Source organism: Elgaria multicarinata, chromosome 14, assembly GCF_023053635.1.
Source record: "Elgaria multicarinata webbii isolate HBS135686 ecotype San Diego chromosome 14, rElgMul1.1.pri, whole genome shotgun sequence".
Taxonomy (NCBI): Eukaryota; Metazoa; Chordata; class Lepidosauria; order Squamata; family Anguidae; genus Elgaria; species Elgaria multicarinata.
Genome location: NC_086184.1, coordinates 25,918,592 through 25,946,224, shown reverse-complemented (window position 1 = coordinate 25,946,224; position 27,633 = coordinate 25,918,592). Strand labels below are relative to the sequence as shown.

Sequence of the window (27,633 nt, the reverse complement as noted above, 5' to 3'; positions counted from 1 at the left end):
TTCAGCAGGTGTCATTTGTATATATGGAGAACCTGGTGAAATTCCCTCTTCATCACAACAGTTAAAGCTGCAGGAGCTATACTAGAGTAACCAGATTTAAAAGAGGTTAGGGGCACCTGCAGCTTTAATTGTTGTGATGAAGAGGGAATTTCACCAGGTTCTCCATATATACATTTGACACCTGCTGAACTTCCCTTTTCCATGCAACTCTTAAAGATACAGGAGCCCTGTCCTCCTTTTCATATGGTCACCCTAATACAAAGCAGGAGGGAAGTCAAAGTGCTGGTATTAACATTTAAAGCCCTAACAGCTTGGGGCCAGGCTATCTGAAGGAACGCCTCCTCCCATATGTACCTGCCTGGACCCTAAGGTCATCCTCAGGGATCCTTCTCCATGAGCCCCTTCCAAAGGAAGTAAGGCCAGTGGCTACCAGGGGGAGGGCCTTCTCTGCTGTGCCCCCCCCCCCGGCTGTGGAACGAGCTCCCTAAGGAGGTTCGCTTGGCACCTACATTATATGCTTTTAGACACCAGGTGAAGACCTTTTTATTCTCCCAGCATTTTAACAGTCTATAAATACATTTTAACTTGGTGTTTTAAAGTTGTAATTTTGCATTTATCTGGTTGAGCTTTTATATTGTATTTTATATTATGGTTTTGTACTGTTGTTTTATACTTCGAATGGTTTTAATTTTTGTGAACTGCCCAGAGAGCCCTGGCTATTGGGCGGTATAGAAATGTAATGAATGAATGAATGAATAAATAAATAAATAAATAAATAAAATAAGTCATTTTGTTGCTACTATTGTTAAACAGTACAGAGTCAGAGATCCAGATCTACTGTCCAACCCTGATCTAAATGAATCCAGTTGCTGATGAAACAAGAATGTAAGCCGCAGTTCACCTAAAGGCTAAAGAGACAGAGCCATCAGGGCTTTCTGTGGCATGGTGTCCCACAATCATGGTGCCTCTACGGAGAAGGACCTGCATCCTAGCCAACAGAACCCCCGAAGGCAAAAGAACGCAAGGCTGCATGTCCAATTATGGTTGCATTGGGTGGAGAAGCATTTGGAAGGAGAGGCACCTTCTTCTTTTCTTCTTTTTTCAATTTTTTCTTTTTTATTATTATTTCAAACATCACCAACACACAATCTTTACACCACCTATAACACATACAAAGAAAGGTATACACAAAACAACTACACTAAAATACAATTAAAAAAAATTAAGGATAAGGTTAAAGTATATATTTGGCCCTCTTCATGCCAGGAATGCTAACTAACTTCATTACTATTAATATGTTAATCAAATTCAATTCTTTCTTATGACTTATCTGAATCTCATACATTGGATTCACGGAATCATACTCCATTTCTCTCTAATTCTTTAATTACAATGGATATATCAATGAAATTTACTTCTCTCTTTTCTTTTCTCTTTTCTTTCCCCGTCTTAATACTAAAATCCACAAACAAATACATCATTTTTCTCTGTCTCTTGCAAATGTTCTATCAAAGATTTCCATTCCAACATAAACATAGTTGTTGCTCTTTCTCTCATTATTGCTGTGAGTTTTGCCATCTCTGCCAATTCCAGCATCTTCAACATCCATTCATCTGTTGTTGGTGTTGTTTCATTTTTCCAGTTTTGTGCGTATAACAGTCTCGCTGCCACTATAATATACAAAAATAAAGTTCCCCCCTTTGGAGGAGATGGACCTTCAAATAACCTGGTCCCAAGCCAGTTAGGACAGCCTTCCAGATGTGCTTGACTACAACTCCCATCACTCTCGACTATCTACCAGGCCAGTTTGGGCTGATGAGAGTTGAAATCCCGGACCTCTGGAGGGTACATGGCTGGGGAAGGCTAATTTAAACCCGAATAATGCAATATTTTCTTTGCAGTATGGTATAACTAAGCCTGTTTACAAGATGGTAGATGGAAGCTAGCTAAAATTTGCCTGCTCAGAAGCTCAGTGAGGACAGTGGGCCAGACAGAATGCTGTCATGATTTTTATGCATGATGTGCAGATATGATTCATCCTTGTCATACGAGATGATACATTCGCATGGATAGATCTGTCAATATCATTTGTTGAATGGGCGCTGATGTTAGAAACATGCACACACACATATTAACACACCACTAGTGATAGAAGTCATTGTTGCTGGATTTCTAAGTAAACTATTTGTACTATTTATTTATTTATTTGGATATTAGGTGGATAATTGAATAGAGAGCTGAGTAAAGTAATTTCAACAGGAGCCCTTGCTTACTCCTGGATCTAGATCTGTTCACACCCTGCAGCTGCTCAGGTATATTTTGAACTATTGATAACCTATCATAGTCCAGCCTTCACCAAACCCAGCGCCTGCCGGATGTGTTGGACTACATGTCCCATAATCCCAAGCCTGCTGGCTGGGACTGATGTGAGCTGTAGTCCAACACATCTGGAAGGCACCAGGTTTTGAGAAGGCAGTTTTGGGTGATTCCATTTTTCTAGCATATCTTTTTAGCAAAAGGACGTTCTCCCTCTTGGCTTTTACTCCGCTTCTGAAATCTCTTCATTGGCTTCCAATTCACTCCAGAATCCAATATAAACTTCTCCTGTTGACCTTCAAAGCTTTTCACGGTCTAGCTCCTGCCTATCTCTCCTCTCTCATCTCACACTATTGCCCCGCTCGTGCTCTCCGCTCCTCTGATGCCATGCTTCTCGCCTGCCCAAGGACCTCCACTTCCCTTACTCGGCTTCGTCCTTTTTCCTCTGCTGCCCCTCATGCCTGGAACGTTCTTCCAGAACACTTGAGAACTACCAACTCAATCACAGCTTTTAAAACTCAGCTAAAAACTTTTCTTTTCCCTATAGCTTTTAAACTTTGAGTTTGTTCTGACTCTATACTGTTAGCTTCACCCTACCCGGTGCCTGTTTACACTTCCCTGTGCCTGTTTGCATTCTCTTTCCCTCCTTATTGTTTACTACAACTTTATTAGATTGTAAGCCTATGCGGCAGGGTCTTGCTATTTACTGTGTGGTCTGTGCAGCACCATGTACATCGATGGTGCTATATAAATAAATAAATAAATAAATAAATAAATAAATAATAATAATAATAATAACAGAAGACATGGATATTGTAGTGGAGTAAACAGAAAGTGAATTGAGAGACCATTTTTCTCCCTCCGTCATGGCACCCAGTGCTATGCCGGTAACCCAATGAAAGTGATGGACACAACAGTAAATTCAGGAAACGTCCCTCTTCACACGACACAGATTTGAATTGAAAGCATCATCATGGAGGCAGTTCCTCATTTGGTTGGTTTCGAAAAGAGATGAGACAAATCCATGGAGGCGAATGGGCTGCTTGTTTGTATTGGTGGATTAAAAAATGTTCTAAGCCATCCTTTAGCAGAGCTTTCAGGGCAGGTTACAAAAACAAGATAAACAGAAATAAAAACAAGCAACCTATTTCAAAAGAGTCATTAAATACATTTTAACACCCTGTTAAAATAAAAACATGCTTCTCTGGCACTGAAAACAGAATAATGTTGGCACTGAGTCAGCCTCTCTGGCAACAGAATTCTACAAATTGACAATCTCTCTCTTTCTCTCTCTCTCTCTCTAGATCTACACAACTGCTTTATAGCAGTATTGAAGTTCACTGGTAACTGTTGGGGCATGATCCACAAGCGTCATCACACAGGGAGAAATCACGTTTCCTTACCATCACTTCTCCTCCAGTGCACTTGTCCCTCATTACTTCCTCTTTTGAAAGAGGAAGTAAACCACATGCACATAGCCCATTCAGTGGGCCATTTTGATTCCGCTGCTTCTCCTGGATACAGCAGCAGACAGCTGCAAGTTCTGTCTCAAAAATAATTTGGATTTACCAGGGTATTTTTTTGTCACACAAAGAAGGCTAGAAGGGGCAGGAGGCACGTGGGAGGCAAACGATGATGTGAGAGGGACCCGTGAAAATCCATGAGTGCCCAGTAATGAGCGTGCAATAAAACATTCATCTGATGATGCCCCACATTCCATTTTATGCATTCAAAGTGTCCACCCCTCCGCTTTTTATTCCACATTCATAATGATTTGACAAAAGGTATAGATCTGGCCCCACTCTCTGATGAGGCAGGGAGACTGCAGAAGATCCTCCAAAGATCAATATATGGGCAAGTTGGTATAGGAGTAGTGTTCCTTCTGGTACCTGAGTCCTAAGCCGCATAGGTCTTTCAAGGTAAGCACCAACACTTTGAATTATTCCCTCAAATTGACAGGAAGCCAGTGAAGTCATTTGAATACAAGTGAGATATGTTCTAGTGGCCATATTTTGAATTAACTTAAAGTTTCTGAGTAGTCTTCAAAGGCAGCCCCACATACAATGCTTTGCAGTAGTCAATCTTAGCCGTTACTTTGATGTTTCACTATTTTATGTCATTTATCTGTTATGTAAATGTTGTTTGGTCTTCATATGATAAGTCTGGTAAGTAGTTAATTCTGTTGGGAGGGGGAGTGAGTGGATAGGATGTTAGAGTGGATGCTGATTGGCTGTTGGATTTGAATGTGTGAGGGGAAATGACAGTTGAAGTGAGATGGTAGTTAGAAAGTCGGGGTCAGTCTGCTGTAGAGGATAGATCAGTGTAGGGTCTGCATTTTATTGTTTTGGGAATAAGAGGGAGCAGGAGGAGTGAGATTAGGACTTTAAAGAGTAGAGTAGGCAAGGATACAAGAAAACTTTGTTGTAACAACTAAGTACTGAAACAAATGAAACCATAAGCTTGATAAAATGCATGAACTTACTTCTTGTTAAATAAAAGTTATTTTGTTACACTCTGGACTGGATTCTTTAAGTACCTATGGTAAGGTGTTGATTTATATGATGGCAGCGGTAGAGTAGAAGGTGAATAAAAGGTACACAAAGTGCCAAGTTGGTTGCTATGGGAGCAAAAAGGGGGCAGAGAATCACAGAATCAGTGGGAGAGAACAAGGTGATGCCCAGAGGTGGTCACAAAAAGGGGGGAAAACAATCCACAGAGTGGGAAGCTATATACTGGCTGCGTTCATGGTTGAGTTCCTTTAAAGAGAAAGGTTTTTTTTTTAAAAGCCATGAGGTGAGTGGGTCGTGACAGGTACTGATGGTTATTTGCCTTGATAGGTGTACAGAGCCTTCATTTTCAGAAGTTGTACACCTCTGGATACCAGTTTCTGCAGGGCAAGAGGGGCAGCTATTGCCCTCTTGTCACACAGAGGAGGGCCAGGATCTCGTCTCGATCCTCCCAGAGTGCAGGACACGGAATAACGGGCTCAAGTTAAAGGAAGCCAGATTCCAGCTGGACATCAGGAAAAACTTCCTGACTGTTAGAGCAGTACGACAATGGAATCAGTTACCTAGGGAGGTGGTGGGCTCTCCCACACTAGAGGCCTTCAAGAGGCAGCTGGACAGCCATCTGTCAGGGATGCTTTAGGGTGGATTCCTGCATTGAGCAGGGGGTTGGACTCGATGGCCTTGTAGGCCCCTTCTAATTCTGCTATTCTATGATTCTATGCGCGTGGCCTCCAAAGACATCCGGTTGGCCACTGTGGGCTTGCATGGACCTTGGGCTTAATCCATCAGGTTTATTTTCTATGTATTTCCCCTTTACAATAGAATGTCAAGGCAGACAGGCCCCAACAGCTTCTATGCATAAAACAAATTTTGATTGGAAAATTCCATAATATAGCGTTGGCTTTTTCGAAGCTATTTACCTGAGCAAAAGGAGTCTCCAATTTCTGAAAAGCTATTTTTCTGCCTGGATTTGATTATGTACTCTGCTCCCCTTCATTGGAGTTTCACAAAAGCACTTTAAAATAATGCCTGGCACTTCACAACGCTTTAGTGGCAAAAGTGCTCCACATATTCACTATGGAGATGGGAGAATGATTAAGAGGACTCCTCCAGTTACACAGCTGTTAGCAGTAGAATCTGGAACAAAATGTTAGCCGGACATTATTTTTTTTAATCAGCGTGTGCTTTCCGTGGAAGCTATGTTATAGACTGGCTGAGTAAACTGGGGACAACTGTTTTATGCTTTTCTCTGTCTGCTATTTTAAAAAATCTGTTTAAATCTTGTTATTATTTTAAAATCTTTTCTTTTAAAAAAAATCTTTTTATCCTTTTATTTTTTTAAAAAAAAATATTTTCTTTTAAAATCTTTTGTTATCTTTTAAAACATGTTATTATCTTTTTAAGTCTTTCAAAAATCTTTTTATCTTTTGTTTTTTAAAATTATTATGAGTGTTTTTTTCCAGCTTTGGTCTTGGTGTGTTTGCCATGTGCCCTCCAGGTTTGAGCTTCGTGAAACCATATGCCCAGGTATTTATATGCGTCAGCTTGGTTGATTCTGTTTCCCCCCATGGACCAAGGGAATCTTACCTTCCTCCTGGCAAAAACTACCACTTTGGTTTTCGAATAGTTGATTGTCAACAATTTTTTCTCACAATATTTGGCAAAACCATTTAATAGTCTCTTGAGGCCCAGTCAAGTCTGGGAGATCAAAACGGCATCGTCAGCATAGAGAAAAACGAAAACTTTTGTTGACCCGATCTTGGGTGCATGCAATGGTAATGACGCCAACCAGGCAGGGAGGTCTGCCAGATAAAGGTTGAACAAAATGGGGACAAGAACACATCCTTGTCTGACACCAAGTGAAGTGACAATCTCATTTGTGAGATGTCCTTGTCTACTGCAACGAACCTGGGCAGATGTTTTATGATACGGAGATTGAATCAGGAACAAAAGCCTGCTTTCGATAGAAAGCTGTTCCAGTTTGCTCCAGAGATGGGCTCAGCATATTGAATCAAAGGCAGATTTAAGATCAATAAAAGTAGTGAATAATTTGCCTCCATTGGGTGTAGAATATTTATGAACCAGGTGAGCCAGTACCAGGCAATGGTCAAGAGTAGAGCGGCCTGCTTTGAAGCCTATCTGTTCTTCTCCCAAGATATTGTTATCAAGGATCCATGCTTTTACTTTCACGGCCAAGAAATTGGCATAGACCTTACCAACTACAGATAAAAGGCTAATAGGCCGATAGTTGGATGGGTCATCTTTGGGTCCTTTTTTATATATTGGGATGACAATGGCTTTTAGCCAAGTTGCGGGAATTAACCCGGTTTTATTTATTAAGAAGAAAAGAGGCGCTAACAGGGCAGTCCACTAGCTCATGTTGCTTTTCAGCATCTCTCAGGGGATGCCATCTGGTCCAGGAGCCTTACCTGACTTTGACTGTAGTATTCAGTCCTCTACTGTGCTGATATCGACATTGGGCCAGTTAGGGGAGTCAGGTGGCAGTCTCAGATTAGAATTTGATATGTGGCTGTCACTAAAGGCGATACGGAGGTAATTCTCCCAGATTTCAGCCGGTATATGGCATTCCATGCTGCCATTGCTGTTACCTAGGGCAGTTTATTATTAACCGTTTATTATTGTTGTCTCTGCCAATTTCATCCCTGTTCCCTTTTTTTCTTTCTCATTGTGTTATTCTAGGGGGTCTCCTAGCAGTCTTATTTATTTTTTACATTTCTATATGGCCCCATAGCCATAGCTCTCTGGGTGGTTTACATACAATTAAAACAATTAAAAACAATATACAAAATTTAAAACCACAAAAACATGAAACACACACGGGAACATACATCTTAAAGCAATTATAAACAATGGGCCTTCCTAGACAAGGGTTTAGCCCGGTGGGAGGCCCGGGCTCCCTGCTGTGCATGCAGATGACGCACAGGGGATCCCAGGGTCAGGCCGGGCTAAACCCTCCCTTGACCCGGGATAACTGGATCCGCTTGTGGCCCGGTTTTTCCGCAGCCCCAGGCTGGGCCCAGGGCTGCGGAAGGTCTAGCTAGTTCCGTGGCTTTTCCCGGCTGCTCCATAGGCGTGCTGTGCCCATCGGGCTGGGGGGGGGGGGAGATCACGGACAGGGGGCGGAGAGGGCATCAGACATGGTGAGCGGGTGAGCGAGTGGGGGGGTGGACAGGTGAGCGGGGGGTGGACATGGCAAGTGGGGGGTGGATGGGCGGGTGAGGGGGAAGCGAGCAGACAGATGGGCAAGTGAGGGGGGCGAGCGGGTGAGTGAGCAAGGGGGGCGAGCGGATGGATGGGCAAGTGAGGGGGTGAGCGGACGAGTGAGCGAGGGGCATCATACATTGTGGGGGGGGGAGTGGGGAACCCTTTTTTTAAAAAAAAAGACTTACCTTATCGTTGGTGCGCTCCTGCGCACATGGCCCCTTTAAGTTTTTTTTAAAATGGCTGACGCGACAGGGCTTTCCCTTACCCCGTCGCGTCTCACGTGTAGAAAGGGGCGACGGCCCACGCTAGCTGCAGCGCGGCCTCACTCCTTCTCCTTACCGGATTAACAGGTAGGTCTAGCAAGGCCCAATGTTGTAGTCTTTGGCCCCTAGAAGTCATAAAGTAAATTTCTCAGATTGTTCTTTCTTTCTTTCTTTCTTTCTTTCTTTCTTTCTTTCTTTTCTGGATCTATTTAAAATCTATTGCTAGGCCACCTGTAGAATTCTGTAATCACCGCTCCACTCATGAGTGCTCTAGTTGATGTACATTAAAACCATGGAAAGGTAAAATGCAAATATCACAAAAGGCAGACTAAATACAGACATTACAACAAAACAGGTGACCCCTCTAAAATCAAGGATTGGCATTCATCACAAAAAACTCAGCAAAGCAATATCATTTTTACCAGTCCCCAGAGGCCAATAATGAGGGAGCCAAGCTAACTCCCTGGGGAGGGAGTTTCACCACAGGGATGCTGCTACATAGAAGGACCCCAAAAACCTCACCTATCTAGGAGGTGAGTCACCTAAGACGACCTCAGAAGATGAACAAAGACTCCAGGCAGATTAATACAGGAATGGGTGGTCTTTCAGATATCCTGGCCGCATGCTGGTTCTTCCCTAAAACTATAAAGCCAGTGAAGTTGTTTTAACACCAATGTTATGTGGTCTATCTATAACGCTCTGCCCGTACGTTTTGCACAAGCTGAAGTTTCCAAACACTCTTTGACAACAGCTCCACATTGAACACATTACAGTAATTGAGACTTCTCCTACTATCCCCCCACAAAATAATCCAGCACCACCAACTGAGCTGCAGAGAGTTTTGCTACCCTCAGAATCCCCCAGCCCAGAACATACATCATGAATTTAAATCCAGAAGTACAGTATATCCATGGATGGAAAATAACGACCAGGACAAATAATGATTTGACACAGAATAACAAATACTAGTTCTAACATCCTCACCTACTACGACTGGCTCCCCTCTTTGACAGCTACCCCTAACCACTAGCCTGGCCTTCTCCAACTTCATGTTCTCCAGATGTTTTAATGACAACTTCCAGGATTCCTAACCATTGGCTGGTGCTGATGAGAGATGAAGTCCAAAACATCTGGAAGGCACCAAACTGGAGAAGGCTGCACAAGCCTTTCAATTCATCCTCCAAATCATCCCTCTCTTACTCCCTCTCTCTCCTCTGATTCCTCTAACTGTCTTTAACTTTCTCTTCTTACACAACTGACTTTCCCATCCCACCGATCACTCACTCTAGCTCCACGTACCTGCTGTCAGTCATTCTGCCATTCATTCTTCTCTTATGTGTGTGTGTCTTCTTCTTCATATCATGTAATTGTTCCTTCTCTTTAATGTAAGCAGTGCCTGCTCCAGGTTTTGCAGGGTCCTTAGGCAAGACACCCTGCATGGACCACTCCTTCACTAAGTCCACCTTCTCACCACCATTGTAAACAGCTGCATGTGCTCCTCCTCATCTTTCTCATCATGACTACCACTTCCTTGCTTGACAGGCTGAGGGCCAGGGAGCAAGGAGGCATTTGTTCCTCCTTCTCCCCACCACTGCTGTCTGGGCCAGAGTGAGAGGCAGGTGAACAAGCAGGTTGTAGTGGTGGAGGAGAGAAGCCAGCAAGCCATCGGCCCTGCTGTGGTGTGGGCCCTTGGCAAGTGCCCAACCATGCCTACCCTTGACACCAGCCCTGAATGTCAGCAGTCGATGTCAAACAGCCTGGGAAGTTTGCTTCTCAAGATAATATGGAGGTAGGGTGACACAGAGAGTGTATGACAATCTTTCTCAACCTGGTGCACTCCAGATGTTTTGGGCTACAACTCCCAGGATTCCTGTCCATTGGATTGTGGCAGTTGACATCCAAAACATCTGGAGAGAACCAGGTTGCCATGTCTAGCCCTGCTCCCCCTAGTTTGGAAGAAGGTGTTTCAAGTAATCAATCTGAATCAGACTCTGATGTAGAGGAGTCGGCGCCAGACACAGGCCAGCCTGAATCAGTGCTGGAGAAAGATCTCACGAACTCTTCACCAGCTGGTGGTGAACCCTCTCCAGAGCTTATCTCATCAAGGGCAAATAATACACAGTCAGTAGGAAGCCAACATTCTTCTGAAGGAGAGAGCATGGACAAGTTAGCCGATCCTAGAGTACGTCACAGACTAAAATGGGTGGAGCAAAAGGAAGGCGAGAGAAAGTCAGCCCGGCTGTCGTCCCATCAGAAGCTGTCTCAGAACTAGTCTCTCTGAAGTTAACACATTTTGAGAAAGACTTTCTTCTTCTTGAATGGACAATCGTCTCACTTAGTTTGCGTAGTTTTGCCTAGTGGAAAGTTCCAAGAGATTAGACTCTCTTCAGGCAGGAAGAGATGTTTATTGCTTGAATAAAGCTTTGCGGATTACAAAGCAGGCCTTGTTATTGTCTCCCAAGAAGGCAGGAGATTAAAGAGAAACACGACACAGGTTGGGAAAGGCTGGCTATGATTTTAACAATAAAAGTTGTTTTAGCAATCTGGAGGAAGAACAGCTGCTCTGCAGCAACAAGACCTTGAGGTGCATTGTCAACTGGAACAATGTTTCGCCAGCTTGTCTTCCTGAAATTAAAAAAAAAGCTGTAAAGACTGACCTCTTCCAGCAGGCCTATGCAGTCGAATTTTAAGATGCCTGGCTCTTACTTGACTAACGTATTAGTTTTATGTGATTTTAATCAGTTTTACGTATAGTATTTTTTATATTTGATGTTGTTCACCGCCTCAATCCAGAGGGAGAGGCAGGTAAAAAATAAAATTATTATTATCATTATCATTATTATTATTATTATTATTATTATTATTATTATTATTATTATTTCCAGATGTGTAGACTATACTCAGTCAGCACTGAATTCCCTAATATCTATGGCAACCATGTACGGTCAGCATCAATGGTAGGCATGAGGGCCCAAACTCCAGCAGGGACCTACTGACAAAAGCCCTCTGACATTGTTGTTGTTGTTATTTATAAAGCACCATCAATTTTCAAGGCGATGTACAGAATAAAACAAAACAAGACAATCTGCCATATGGCTTACAATCTAAAATCTTCCTTCAACCTGTACTTGTCCACCTGCCACTTGCTCTGGCCCACACTGTGGAGGTAGTGGTGAGGAGGAGGAGGAGGAAGAGGAGATACCACAGCCTATTTGTTCTCTAGCTCTCCGCTTGCCAAACAATGATGAGAAAGAAGAGGAGGAGGAGCAACAGCAGCCGGTGACAATGGTGGTGAGAAGGTAGAAACACTGATGAAGGAGGGACCCATTGAGGGTGTCTTGCCCAAGGGGACTTCTAATACCTGTAGCTGGTAGATCTATTTGGATCCTGCCTAGGGTGACCATATTTGGGAAACCAAAAAAGAGGACACCTAGTGTGTGGGGGGGGGGAAGCAGCTTTCTGAGTCCTGCAGAAAGTACGTTATTCCCCCGCCACCTTAAAGAACCTGATTGGAGTGGAGGAGGGGAAAGGATTTCATTCTGCACCACCACCATCCACTCCAATTGGGGCCTTTTCTATAATGTCCATGAATGACCCACTTTCCCCTTTAAGACTTCAATTGGAGCTCAGGGTGGGGGAATGATGTGCCTCAAGAAAGCATGTCATTCCCTCCTGCCATGCTAATGGCAGCCTTAAAGGGTAAGGTGTGTCATTCCAGGACATTATTGAAAATTATAGAAAATCCCCCCTGACACTATGCAAAGAACAAAAACCAGGACAAATCCGGGGAAATCCTGACAGTTGGTCACCCTAATCCTGCCCTAACTTTCAAGTGCATGTAATTATTCTTGCTCCTTCTTATTATTTTTTGTCTTGTGCAAAATGCAGCGGCCAGATTGATAACCAGAACCAGAAGGTTCAAACATATAAGACTGATTCTGGCCCGCTTGTGTTGGCTGCCTATGCATTTCTGAACCCAATTCAAGATGCTGTTTCTAATGTATAAAGCCTTACATGGTTTGGGACCACCATACCTGATGGAACGCCTCTCCCGACATGAACCTACCCATACACTAAGCTCAACATCTAAGTTCCTCCTCCGAGGGAAGCTTGGAGGATGGCAACAAGGGAGAGGGCCTTCTCGGTGGTGGCCCCCCAATTATGGAATGATCTCCCCGACGAGCCTTGTCTGGCACCAACCTTGTTATCTTTTCGGCGCCAGGTCAAGATTTTTCTCTTCTCCCAGGCATTTAACAGCATATGCTAAGTTTTTGGCTGGCCCGAGAATAGTTGTTTTAAATGGATATTGTTTTTAAAACTTTTGGTGGTTTGAAATTTTGTATATCTGTTTTTAATGCTCATTGTTTTTAACTTTTGTAAACTGCCCAGAGAGCTTCAGCTATGGGGCAGTATATAAATGAAATAAATAAATAAATAAATAAATAAATAAATAAAATTATCTCTACCTCCACCTGATTCTGCCCCTCAGTCCTTAGGAACTTAGGGATCAGCCTTATATCATTTCAGGACACTGACCCACCTAGTTCAGTATCAGCTACACCAGCGATGGGGAATGTGTGGTTCTCCAGATGTTGTTGGATTGGAACTCTAGCCAGCATAGACAATGGTGAGGGATCATGGGACCTGAAGTCCATGACATCTGGAGGACCACACTTTCCCCATCCATGATCTACACCTGGGGCAACATGATGCTTGTGGGCACCAATCTGCCCCAGACCCCTTCCTTGGTGCCCACCAACACACCCTACTCCTCCCAATTTTCATTTTAAAATGTTTATTTATTTTCTAACGGGCATCTGGGATTGCTTCAAAGTAAAGCAGGAGCCTTCAGACGCTGCCATCTTAATTTCCCATGAATGCCCCTGGGAGGTTACGTGTCCTTCATGACTAGCCATGCCTACCCACGGCAACCATTTTGTGGCTGTGCCTAGGACAGTTTCTCAATTTTCCAAATGTGCCTATGAGCCCTAAAGGTTTTAATAGTTGTTCTTTCACTGCTGGCCTTTTCCATTATTTCCTCCAATCTTTTCATATGGCAATCTAGTGGATACTGTTGTGAAATAAAATTAAAAAATCCTTTAGAACTGTCCCTAGCAGAATAAAACAACAAAACTTTTGTATTATTAAAAACAACAAGAGGGAGCAGTCTTAATGGGTAACATTTTCTATTATATTTTCGTATTGATCTGCCAACTGAGGCTGGTTATATTTTTGTGTTGCTTGGTAAAAATAATCATGCAGGGAGGAAAATGTCATAGCCCATTTACTAGCATGCTGGTTCCAAAATTCAGTGTGCTACAGACTATGGTAGAGTAAGTGGATACTGCTGCGGAGCGCTGGCAGGGGAGAGACCTGGATAATGGATTGGTGGGTTTCTTTTAAAATTTGTGGACGACACAAAACTGGGAGGTGTGGCCATCACCCATGATGACAGAATGACACTGCCATCTGATTAGGACAGGGTGGAAGACTGGGAAGACATTTAGGGAGGAAAAACATACAAGATGGCTTGGAAGCCCTACATTGGAGAAGGATTTGGGTGTGGTCATCGACAGCAATCTGAACATGAGTCAGCAGTGTGAGATAGCCGCTAGAAGGGCTAATGCAGTTCTGGGCTGCGTTAGAAGAAGCATTGTATCAAAGATGTGTGAAGTCCTTATTCCTCTCTGCTCGGCACTAGTGAGACCACACCTGGAGTATCGTGTACGATTCTGGGCGCCCCGTTTCCAGAAGGACATGGGCAGTTTAGAACAGGTTCAGAGGAGGGCGACTAAGATGATACAAGGACTTGAGGACAGGCTGAAGGAACTTGGGATGTTCAGTCTGGAGAAAAGGCGACTGAGGGGAGACACGTTAGAAGGGTTCAGGTACATAAAAGGATGTCACGGGGAACGTGGTCAAGAACTATTTTCCACACCCACAGAAAGCAGGACCTGAAATAACAGGTATAAGTTAAATATAAGAAAAAACTTCCTGATGGTAACATCTTTACAATAGTGGAACGGTCTACCTACGGAGGTTGTGGCTTCTCCATCTCTGGAGGTTTTTAAGAAGAGGCTGGACAGCCACCCCTCATGGATGGTTTAATTGGTTTTCCTGCACATTGCAGAGGGTTGGACTGGATGATCCTTGTGGTCCCTTCCAACTCAATAATTCTATGATTCTATGATCCTAAGGACCATCAGCAAAGTGAAATGATGGACAGTTGGCAGCCCAAGATATTTTTTTTACTTAAGGCAAAGGATAAGATGGTGCCCTCTCCCATTTCATGTACAAAAGCCAAGTGAATCTTTCTTTGACATGGACAATGGGACAGGGTAATCTGAGGAGACTACGAGCAAAAACAGAGAGATTTTTTGCCCAGACAAAAGGTTTGGACTGAGAGCATCAGGATAGGTTCTTTCATACACACCCATGGGTGCTTCAGCAATTTCCCCCCTCAGCCCCCTAAGCTATTCGATTTCTCTCAAATGTGGTGGAAGACAGTGTCCTCTTGCCAGTGTGGAAGTCAGATTCAACTGCCAGGCTGTGGATCATTTATGTGGGACAGGGTAGGGTGCCATTTTGTCCATCACATCAGGCAGCAAAATGACTCCAGCTGTCCCTGGTCAAACTTGCAGGCCAAGTCTATTTGTATCTTACTTTTGTTAGGGAAATTGCTGGCTGAATGTTCTCAATAGACGGATCTTCCTTAGGTCTTCTCATATCTTTCTCCCCTCCCAGCAAAGAAGAATATAGAGCTCCATCACATCAGCATTTTACCACACTTTCGTCCTGCCTTGTTTACCATTTTGTCACGTGAAAGCTTATTCAATCTCATGGCCTCCAATATCATCTGTACGCCGATGATACACAACTATATCTGTTATCTCCGGAACTTTCTCCTGATGTTCACGATCGTATCTTGGCATGTCTTTCAGATATCTCAGCTTGGCTGCTTCATCGTCGCTTGAAGCTTAACATGGCAAAGACTGAATTGCTTGTTTTTCCTCCTAAACCTTCTCCTCATCTCTCATTCTCTCTTACTGTCAATGATGTTACGCTTACTCCGGTCAAGGAAGCTCGTAGCCTTGGCTTTATCTTCGACTCCTCGCTCTCCTTTATTCCTCATATTGAGGCAGTAGCTAAATCTTGTAGATTTTTCCTGTATAATATTGCCAGGATTCGATCATTTTTGTCTGTCTCTTCTGCCAAGACGCTTGTTCATGCACTGGTTATTTCACGGTTGGACTACTGCAACCTTCTTCTCTCTGGCCTTCCTTCTTCTCACATCAGTCCGTTGGTTTCTGTTCACCACTCTGCCGCAAAGATCATCTTCTTAGCTCGCCGCTCCGACCATGTTACTCCGCTTCTGAAATCTCTTCATTGGCTTCCAATTCACTTCAGAATCCAATATAAACTTCTCCTGTTAACCTTCAAAGCTTTTCACGGTCTAGCTCCTTCCTATCTCTCCTCTCTCATCTCACACTATTGCCCCGCTCGTGCTCTTCGCTCCTCTGATGCCATGTTTCTCGCCTGCCCAAGGGCCTCTACTTCCCTTGCTCGGCTTCGTCCATTTTCGTCTGCTGCCCCTTACGCCTGGAACACTCTTCCAGAACATTTGAGAACTACAAGTTCAACCACAGCTTTTAAAGCTCAACTAAAAACTTTTCTTTTTCCTAAAGCTTTTAAAACTTGATGTTGTGCAGACTTCTACTGTTACTTTCTACTGTTAGTTTTTCCCTACCCTGTGCCTGCTTACCCCACCCTGTACCTGTTTGCATTCTCTTCCCCTCCTTATTGTTTTACTATGATTTTATTAGATTGTAAGCCTATGCGGCAGGGTCTTGCTATTTACTGTTTTACTCTGTACAGCACCATGTACATTGATGGTGCTATATAAATAAATAAATAATAATAATAATAATAATAATAATAATAGTGACATCCTCCCTGTCCTGCAGTCATCTCTCCTCTTCCCCTCCATTTTCCATGTTTTTGGGGGGTGGGGAAAGTGTGGAATTTTTTCTCCATGCATGATAAACTGCCCTTCTGTCCCTGTGTATTGCTGTCCTCACGCTATGTCACAGAACATCCCTTCTTGGGGAAGGAGTCCATTGAAGGGCGGTCTTGTTGATGAAAGAGGAGGGTGAGGGTGGTTCTCCTCCAGTGTGCTGAGTCAATCGAACAGACTTTCGCTGCTCCAACCCTACTCTCTTTGCTCTATCATCCACCCATTTCAACTTCTCTCCTCCCCTCCCCCCTCTGTACGAGGTGCCCAGCCAATGAAAAGCTAAATCACTAAACTTTAGACAACAAAACCAGAGGGGGAGGAGGTGCCCACATCCATCAGAATGTCCATCAACTACAAGAACCAATGAACTGGAGGGGGAAGGAGAAGGGCAAGGTGCGGCAGCGATACCAGGAAGTGCGAGGCGGCGCAGGTGAAAAGGTAAACAAGGTGAAATAGCACAACAACGCACACACATGGAAGTGACCAGCGCTTGACGTGCTAATGAAACAGAGGTGGAAAAAGTAGGTGTGATGGAGCTCATAATCTCCATCTATATGGGCAGTATCCAACACTGCCACTCTGCATATGCTATTGCTATGCCACTAGCATAAGTGACCTCTGGTAATATGCCAATACGGTAAGCTAGCATGGTGGGTTTTCCTGGATGCTCTGCATGCTTCAATCCCCAGCGTCTCCAGTTTTTTTTTGGTTTTTTAAAAAAGCATCAGGTAGCAACCAATGGGGACATCCTTTTTCTCCCTAGAGCCCGGAAAGCCATGAAACTGATTGGTAGGAGATTCAGGACAGATCAAAGGAAGGACTCAAAGAAGGACGTCTACATAGCTGTAGTCAAACTAGGGAATTTGCTCCTACTAGATGTTGTGATGGCCACCACTTCGGATGGCTTCAAAAAGGGACTAGACAAATTCATGGAGGAGAAGGCTATTGATGGCTACCAGTCCTGATTTCACACATTGCAGCCACAGTGGTATATAGAATCATAGAATAGCACAGTTGGAAGGGGCCTACAAGGCCATCTAGTCCAACCCCCTGCTCAATGCAGGAATCCACCCTAAAGCATCCCCGACAGATGCTTGTCCAGCTGCCTCTTGACTGACTCTAGTGTGAGAGAGCCCACAACCTCCCTAGGTAACTGATCCCATTGTACTGCTCTAACAGTCAGGAAGTTTTTCCTGATGTCCAGCCGGAATCTGGCTTCCTTTAACTTGAGCCCGTTATTCCGTGTCCTGCACTCTGGGAGGATCGAGAAGAGATCCTGGCCCTCCTCTGCGTGATGACCTCTTAAGTATTTGAAGAGTGCTCTCATGTCTCCCCTCAATCTCCTCTTCTCCAGGCTAAACATGCCCAGTTCTTTCAGTCTCTCTTCATAGGGCTTTGTTTCCAGACCCCTGATCATCCTGCTTGCCCTCCTCTGAACACACTCCAGCTTGAATTGTGGAGCCCAGAACTGGACACAATACTCTAGATGAGCAAGTGTGGATGAGGAAAAATGGATGCGATAAAAGGATAACATCAAAACTCCTTAGCTTCTGGTGGAGAAGACCAGGTGCGGAGAACAAGAGGACTGCAAGTCCCATCAACCCTCACCAACATAACTGTTAGTGAGGGCTACTGGTAGTTGCAGTCCAACCATCTTGAAGTGTCAGTAACAGACTGATGCTTTCTAAATATATATTTAATCTAAAGTATAAAACCGTCTTTTAAGGGAATTACACACATTCCTGGAGGAGAAGACTATCAATAGCTACTAATCCTGATGGCTCGTTGATATCTCCAGTAGCAGAGGCAGTGTGCCTAGGTATACCAGTTGCTGGGGAACATGGGCAAGGGTGTACTACTGCACTCATGTCCCACTTGTGGGTTTCCCTGGTTGGCCACTGTGTGAACCGAATGATGGTCTAGATGGACCCTTGGTCTGATCCAGCAGGGCTCTTCTTATCTTCTCATGGTTTGGATGCACTAATAGTCTTACCTGGTAAAACGCACTTTCCTATATCTGTCTGTGCCAAAGTGGCACCTGGGGAGGCACAAGGGGGGGCTGTGTACAAAGGTTAAATTGGACCACTGTGCAAAGATGAATCTTTCCCCCACCCCGAATGCTACCTTCAAAAGTTTTGTTGCTGATAAATTCAAGACCTGAATCATTATAAATCTTTACAACCTCCCCCAACCCCTCCAAATTTCCTGTTATGGAACAAATCTCCTGTTCCCTTGCCAGACGGTGCCACACATCAGACCACTGACAGCAGAAACTTAATCGTGATTTGGCCACCGTGTTCTGCCTTTAATAACATCTGCAGAGATGCGTCTCCATGGTGACTCTTCCCTGTGGAGTAGAGTGGAGGGGCTTTGTTTACCATGCTGCCATTTCATATAGGTTGGTCATGTGTCCTACTTTACAGGTGACAGCCTTCTGTTTGAAGGATGTCCAGTCTGCTTTAAAGATAAAGACCCATCAGAAGGAAAAGTTGCTCATGAACACTTAACTCCCAGACCAAAGACTGAGCAGGCATACAGGTCATCCCGTCGCATTCACCTCCACTAAGGCAAGATGCATTTTGCTTCTCCTTAAATTATGCCCGTTGCTTCTAAATTGTAAATCTACACAGTGGAGGCTGGGGGCTCCGAGGTCCACAGGGAAGTGAATCCTCTCTAGGAAGCGTCTAAATGTCGCCTTTGTCCCGGGGTGCTGCATTGGTTATATGCTGCAGCCGCAGATTTGGAGCCATCCCGGGGCAAAGAGCCGAAGATGCTCAGGAGAAAAGTCAGGGATGTATTCCACTTCTCCTGCCGAGCGACATCAGCGCAGCCCTTCTGCCATCTGTCCTCACTCTGGCGCTCTGCCGGGGGTGTTCCCAGGTAGAAGGTGACCTCCCATTGGTCGATGGAAACCACAGGAGGAAGAAGGAGTGCACCCGATGAGCCTAATGGCTGCCCAAAAGCCCCAGTGGGGATTATTTGCCACCACCCCACTCAGCCCTGTGAAGGCAGCTCTTTGGTTGCAGCCAGAACTCTAAAGGAGCTATCCAAGGTACTGAACCAATTTTGGAGTTAGGTTTCAGCACCTTGGAGAGCTCCTTTAGAGTTCTGGCTGAAACCAGGGCAGATTCACCACCCCATGACATTGGAGCCACCAGCCTCCACTGCATCTATGCATATAAATTAGCATATGCACATTTCATGGCATCAAATGCCTCTTTTCTGGCAATGTTTTCTCTCTTTTAGGGGGGGATATGTAAGACGCTGCCCTAAATATAGAGGCCTTCTTCCACTTCCTGCCTGACCTTCTGACAGGCATTTTGCTAGCAACTGCAAGAATTTGCTTCTCTTTCAGGGATTAGGGCAGAGGGGAAAGGCCAGGAATGAGAAGGAGGGGAGAGAGGACAGCAGTGGTGTGGTGAAGCTAGAGCTCACAGGGAAGCAGCTCTAGCCCTTTTTTATTAGCAGGGACCCTGACGTCTCCTGCCACTCTCCTCAGAATTCCCTCTTCTCTCTCTGAGCTTCAGCTGCAATCCTCACAGGAGCTGAGGGGTGGGGAGATGAATGTTCCCATCAAAAATATATTGTTCCTTGTTGTAATGCAAAGTATTTTGGGGCATCTTGGTCTTGAAGAGGCTCGTGTGGCACAGAGCAGTAAAGCAGCAGTTTCTGCAGCTGAAACTCTCCCCACGGCCTGAGTTCGATCCCAGTGGAAGCTGGTTTCAGGCAGCCGGCTCGGGTTGACTCAGACTTCCATCCTCCCAAGGTTGGTAAAATGAGTGCCCAGTTAGCTGGGGGAAAGGTAATAATGGCCGGGGAAGGCAACGGCAAACCACCCCGCTATAAGGCCTGCCAAGAAAACGTCAGCGAAAACTGGCGTCCCTCCAAGAGTCAGTAATGACTCAGTGCTTGCACGAGAGGTGCCTTTCCTTTCATTGGTCTTGAATGGTCATTGAAGACCCATTAGCTTCTACAAAAGACCTGCTCTTTGGAGCTGAAAACTCCTAGCAGTGTTTTGTTTATTACAGATCAACACAGCTGCCTTCAATTTTGGGGTTCTCCCTGGGGCTGTGGGATTGTCAGGATGAGCGCCCACACTCCAAAATTTACCACTACACCACTGGAAAGAAGGGAGGAAAGGGCTGTCAGGGATTACATATCTTGGGGATGAACTGTGTTAATCGACAATAAATAAAATAAAAAACCGTGAGTTCAAGCCAGGCAAGTTCTCCATGAAAACTTTGACTTGCTAGCAAAAAGCAGACTTTTTTTTTCATCAGCAGAGGCAGGCTGTGTTACAAACAGACTCAAGAAGGATGCACTTCAAATAATTTGCCAAGCTCAGCTCTTACAGCCATTTTAACCATGTTGCATAAAATGTGAGATGGACCTCCTGAGCCCCAATGGAGCTTCCCTTTGCCTTTTGCATTACCATGCAGATGTGTGTTTCGAGGTTAACAAGCCATCTGGCGTGGAATCTGCTGACCGAATTACTTTCTTTATCTTTATACTTGTAATTACCTGGCAGGGGAGACACCATGATCATAGAGGTGGTTTTCCTAGGGTGAGTTGCATCCATTTCCCTCCAGGGGTGCTCACCCCTGTAATTTCCCCAAATGTTGGAAATTCAGCTGCATAAAAAGACAAAAGTGGGGGAAGCTGATGCTACCATCTGTGGGATTATGACTGAACACCTCTGTGGCGGTACCCAGCTTTCTGTCCCTTAGGTATGTCTGGTTTGTTTGTCTAGCGAGTGCGGAATATTTTACTGAGTGGGTGTGGCTAGTGATGCGGTGAGAAAGGGGGAGGGAGGAGCATAAATAGTTTGGCTGAGGGGATTGTGAAGCTAGTCTAGTCTTGTCTTATCTGAGTCTGATTCTGATTCTGATTCTTGTGGAGTGTCTGAGGCTTGTGCTTCTTGAGAGTGTTTCGTGTGCGAGGAGTGAAAAGAGACAGGACTTTAAGGGACTTGAGATTGTTAATTTAAATATAAAAATAAGCAAGTTTGATCTAAATTGAAATACCAAAGATCTGTTCAATTTCAATAAACTTTACTTTGTGTTCTGTTACCACAAACCAAGTGTCAGCTTGGAGTGATTACCTGCTATTTACACAGTGTAAAAACATCTGCCAATACACCTGTAGTTCAGAACCTCAACCAGGGCCGGTGCCGGACTATTTTGCGCCGTAGGCAAGTGAGCTGCTTTCACCCACCCCACCCCACACCCACCCTAGTGTACCTGAGTGCAGAGCGCCATCTCGCCCGCCCAACTGAAGCGAAGCCAGGATGCTGGGGGGGGGCAGGGGGGCTTTACTTCAGTTGGGTGGGCGCCCAGCCGAAGCGAAGCCAGGACACTGGAGCGGGGGGCAGGGGGGCTTCACTTTAGCTGGGTGGGCGCCCAGCCGAAGCGAAGCCAGGACGCTGGGGTGGGGGGGGGGGCGGGGGGCTTTACTTCAGTTGGGTGGGCTCCCAGCCGAAGCGAAGCCAGGACGCTGGAGTGGGGGGCAGGGGGGCTTCACTTTAGCTGGGTGGGCGCCCAGCTGAAGCGAAGCCAGGACGCTGGGGTGGGGTGGGTGGGGGGGCTTCACTTTAGCTGGGTGGGCGCCCAGCTGAAGCGAAGCCAGGACACTGGGGTGGGGGCAGGGGGGCTTCACTTTAGCTGGGTGGGCGCCCAGCCGAAGCGAAGCCAGGACGCTGGAGTGGGGGGCAGGGGGGCTTCACTTTAGCTGGGTGGGCGCCCAGACGAAGCGAAGTCAGGACGCTGGGGTGGGGGGGGCGGGGGGCTTCACTTTAGCTGGGTGGGCGCCCAGCCGAAGCAAAGCCAGGACGCTGGAGTGGGGGGCAGGGGGGCTTCATTTTAGCTGGGTGGGTGCCCAGCTGAAGCAAAGCCAGGACGCTGGGGCAGGTGGGCAGCTTCAGAACGGCACACCTGGAAGCCGCCCTCTCAGAGCCACTGTGGGAGAGCGGCTTCCGGGTGTGGCGTTCGGCACCCCCCTTACCTTGGCGCTCTAGGCGGCCGCCTGAGTGGCCTCTATGGTAGCCCCAGCCCTGACCTCAACAATAGAACCTATTTTTCAAAACCCTTTACCTTGTTCCCTCACATATAGGGGAGAGGTTGTGTTGTTTTTACCCTTTCCTCAGGCTTTTCAAGAGGTGGTACTTGGCTTGAGAAGGGTGTGCTGGGCAAGGCCTTCTGGGTGAGGTCGGTGCCATCACAACCTCTAATTCAGAATCCCCCCTAACAACAATTGAGGTGCTGATGATACTACAGCACCTCAATTGGCTTTGGATAGCCAGGCCATCTGGTCTGATGCAGAGAGCCATCTGTCAGAAGGGGTTGTTGCAATAGTAATCCTGCTCAATGCAAGAGGAACCACAGGTTCAGGCATTTGGTGCATGTGTTTGGCTGAGGAGCCAATGGGGATAGGCACACTGAGAAGGTGAAACTTTAATCCTGAAGAGATTCAATGGGCCTGTGAAACCAGAGCAGCTATGAAATTCGGGGTCGGGGGCACTTACATATTGCCAAAAAAAAAAGAGAGGAAAAACTTCCCCAAGGGAAAACAAAAGAGAAGCACAGATTTACATTAAATGTGCATGTGCTAATTAACTGATTATGTTGCTAGGGTGACCAAATGAAAAAGAGGACAGGGCTCCTGTATCTTTAACAGTTGTATTGAAAAGGGAATTTCTGCAGGTGTCATTTGTATATATGGAGAACCTGGTGAAATTCCCTCTTCATCACAGCAGTTAAAGGTGCAGGAGCTATACTAGAGAGACCAGGCTTAAAAGAGTGCAGGGCACCTGCAGCTTTAACTGTAGTGATGAAGAGGAGATTTCCCCAGGTTCCCCATATATACAAATGACACCTGCTGAAATTCCCTTTTCAATACAACTGTTAAAGATACAGGAGCCCGGCCCTCCTTTTCATTTGGTCACCCTCAAGTGTCCTTTTGGGAAGGAAAGAGGGGACCAGCAAGATGGGTAAAGACATCGCCCCCCACAATTAACCTTGTGATAGTGGAAAGATTATTTTTAAATATGATCTTTGTGTCTTTATTATCCTTGCTGAATCATCTTGTAATAGTCTCCGCACCATCTTGTAATAGTCACTTCTAAAGGCTCCTGTAAATGAGCGATTTATGGCACGCTTGTGACTGGCCACTTACGGAAGTTTCCAGGTTTATTCCATGACTACATCAACAACCATTTCCATGGTTTTAACTTTTGTAAACCGCCCAGAGAGCTTTGGCTATTAGATGGTATAAAAATGCAATAAATAAATAAGCAAGTAAACCAGGATGTCACCTGCGGAACCCTCTAGAAATCCTGAGATTTAAAGAACCGCTTTTTAAAGTAGTAATAGCCAGGAAACAGCAGGATATTCCAGCACTAAATGAAGCTGTCTCAATATAACTCAATGGAACTGAATGGAGGGGAGGTATTCAATTCAAACTCCTTGTCCCCCCTCTCTTACCAGGTAATGCAGCCCATAACAATCACGCCAAAGATCCAGGCAACACAAAAGCCCCAGATAAAGCACATGATTTCTCTTAATGTAGAGACAGTCTTAGACTCAGACTGCGATGGCAACCTTATCTATACTTACTTGGGAGTTAGCCCCAGTGAAGCCAATAAGACTTGTTTCTGATTAAACATGCCCAAGACATGAGATACTATGTAAGCTGCCCTGAACACAGTGGAACTTATTTCTGTGTTAAACCTGTTTAGATCCATGCAAAACAGAATGTTAAGCTATAGCCATTCGACACACTGCCCCATCATTTCAGGAACCTTGCTGGCTGTATATTCCACAACACTGTCCAAAAACACTTGAATAACTTAGTGCTGCCATCTAGCCCCAGTTTTTAAAAGTTACAGAAAGGACACAGCTACGTGCTCTCTCCAATTCCATGAGGATGCAGTAACAGTGCTTATGGGAGTGATTGCACTGCATCTCAAATTTTATTATATTCAGCGGTATATAAATGCCACACATAAAATAAAATGGAGACACACTTAGGGAGCATCCTGCAACCTCAGACAGCAGTTTTTGTTCTGTGTTCTGCTAACATGATCTCAAACAGCAGAACAAACTTTAGCTTGATATATCTGATTGCCAGAAGCAACTGGCTTTATTGTGAGTATAAAATCCTGCAGTAAATTTCCCTGATCAAGTCACCATTGAAAACATTGGGGTTTATTCTTGTTTTACTATAATAATTAGCCTTTACCAATCTTGGGTCTCCGAATGGGCTTGGACTACAATTCCCATCAGCCAGCATGACCAATGGCCAGGGATAATGGGAATTGTAGTCCAAAATCTGGGGACCAAAGGTTTGGAAAGGCTGAGCTAGATGGGCATGTAGTGTTGTAAGTGTGGAGATGGTATAGTACTGTATCTTTAAGGGAGCAAGGATTAGATCCAGCTGAAGGCTGGGCAATCTATAAGGGGAGATTGGGGATAGCATTTGAGAGGGCTTAGTCAGGCATACGGCTATGCTGCCAGCCTTGCAAGGCGTACTTCAAATAAAGGATTTATATTTATACTTTTACCTTGCCTCTTTTTGGATACAACAGTAAGGTGCTGGAGTCCTGAGAAATTGATAGGGAAGCCATGGGACTTTATTGCCTACCAACCTTCCCCCACCAGCTGCCCTCCAGATGTTCTCGCCTTCAACTCCCTTAGGCCCAACTAGCATGGCCAATGGTCAGGAATCCTGGAGATTGTAGCTCTTAAACATATGTTGGCCCCGTTCAGGAGACCCCTTAAACCATAGCTTTCTGGTGGTTAAAGCCGTGGTTTAAGGTGTCTTCTGAACACAGCCCAGCTTTCTGACTTAACCACCATGGTTAAAGCCGTGGTTTAAGGTGTCCTACACTCACTGGATGGAAAGGGAAAGTGTGGGATATAGCCTGCTCTGAAAAATTAACCTACTGCCGCAGAGTTTCGTTGGGCCAACTTAGCTATGACCATTTCGATGAAATATGGTCTCCTTTTCTCAATTACATCAATGGTACAGATGTGGCATCCAACTCTGGTTTAACAAATCTTCCTTTGACCACAGTAAATTGAAGGAAACAAGCTCGGTTCGGCATCTACAGAAATTGTATTTGTGTATTTATTTGAAATGCTGTCTGACTTGTAAGTTTATATATATATATATATATATTTAACTTTTTTAACCACTTTGTTAAATAGAGTTTAATAAAAAAAAATTTTTTTTAAAAAAAAAGGTGTCTTTGGAATGGGGCCATTGTCTTTATATGTTGTGCATTTTTACATTTTTATCGTTTTAAATTTTGTGTATCGATTTTTAATGTTTAATGTTTTGTAAACTGCCCAGAGAGCTTCGGCTATGGGGCGATATAGAACTGTAATAAATAAATAATAAATAATAATTATTCTGCCTTTCATCTACTTTTTGCTGTTATTGTGGGTCTATTGATTTGTTTGGTGGTTCTTATTGAGAGTTTCCCTCCTTCTTGCTTCTACTGTGCTACATCTTCACAATGTCACGTGTGCAAATGCAATGTTCTACTGGCTTAACAATACCTTTTTGTTGTTGTTTTTATGCTATATTTGTGCACTTCCATTTTGGAAAAGTCACTACTCTACTGGTTTTCTCTACCTCCACCCACAACAGCAATAAGCCAATCAGATTTGTCAGAAAGTCACCATAACCTATCTCTTAATTTTATATTAAGAGCTTTTATATTGTATTTTATATTATGGTTTTATACTGTTGTTTTATACTTTGAATGATTTTAATTTTTGTGAACCGCCCAGAGAGCTCCGGCTATTGGGTGGTATAGAAATTTAATAAAATAAAAAATAAAATAAAATAAAATAATTTGCTTAGGGTTCCAGTGAACATAATGTGGGAATGCAGCAGGTATGTTACAGAAATCAGTGAACCCAATGTTATGAAAATCATATATACTAGCGAATTTGCTCTCTGAGTTCTAATCCTTATGAACTCCAAAGTGCACCATCCATGCCCAAGAGGGAAGGTATCTGTAGACTTGGGAGTACCCCAAGATTTACATAAGTTCAAAATATATTTTGGGAAGGGGAGAAACCTAAAGGCAGGGGGAGGGGAATCGGCACAGCCCAGAGAGGACTGAGCATGCTCAGTGCCCACAAAATTGAGGGTGGACAATTGAGGGTTAGGAAGGGGGAGGGAGTAAAATGTGAGTTCTCCAAGTGTGTTGAGTTTGGGTTCTGGTTCTGCCAGGTCCAAGTCGTCAATCAGGTTCTATTGGTTACCAAGATGAAACAAGCCACTTGTGCAAAAAATAAATAAATGACAGTCGATTGATGGAAATGGATGCAGAAGATAAACATGCAAAGGAAGTCACTAACGAATTTACTAAATCAAGCTCTCATAGTTGGGTGTCTATCAGGGGTGGGGGGCACGATAAATAGAAGCCATCCCTTTGAGCCAGAGCAGGTTCTCCAGGCCGGTTACACAGTTCCTCCTGAAGCGAGGCTGAAGCATGAAGCTTGTATATTGGAACTTCTAGGCCTCTCTGCTAGGTTCTGAGAGGGGAGAGGGATGACAGGCTCCCTCTCAGAAGGAGCAGGGTCTATCTCTCACTCGCTCGCTTTCTCTCAGGTTCCCAAAGCATCTAAGCTGGGGAACTAATGGCCTCGTTAGGAGTGAAAGCCCTTTTGCTGATAGTGGCCAAATTATTAATAGCCAGATGCTGGAAAATTGCAACAGGGCTGATGATACAAAAATGGTACAATATAGTATGGGAGCTTGCTGTATCAGAAAAACTAACAAAAATAAGAGTGTGGAAGGGAGAGGAAGAAAGGGAAACGTTCACTGCTGACTGGTGGGACGTAATTACATACACAAATCAAGACGATGCGACAATACAAGTCCCAGCTGCCTTTCCAAATTTGTGGTTACAATAAAAAAAAGTATATTGATAACAAATTGAACTTACCTGCATGAGCTCAAAAATATTATTATTGTTATTTTGTATACTTTTGTATCTTTCTTGCTGAAGTTGAACAACAGCATAACGAAATGTATTATATTATGTATGGTTTGGTATACTTACCCATGAAGTTGTGTTAAACTTGTTTATAAAGTCGTTATAATATTGAAAATCAATAATAATAATAAAGAAATTTTAAAAAAGGAATGAAAACTTCCCAGCTCATCCCAAGATAAGACTCTATGAGAAAAGGCTGACATAACTATGAGAGGCCATCCAGAGAATGAGGCCCACTGTTGTCAGCTAAAGCCTAATAAAATCTACTCCCTGTGTTAGCTATACAGGACTCTTAGCAGC

General features: G+C 44.4%; 1 pseudogene; it reads left to right on the top strand.

Annotated features, from left to right (window-relative positions):
- Positions 1-20,838: 20,838 nt before the first annotated feature.
- On the top strand, positions 20,839-20,970 carry LOC134409012 (U1 spliceosomal RNA; annotated as a pseudogene).
- The last annotated feature ends 6,663 nt before the right edge of the window (positions 20,971-27,633 follow it).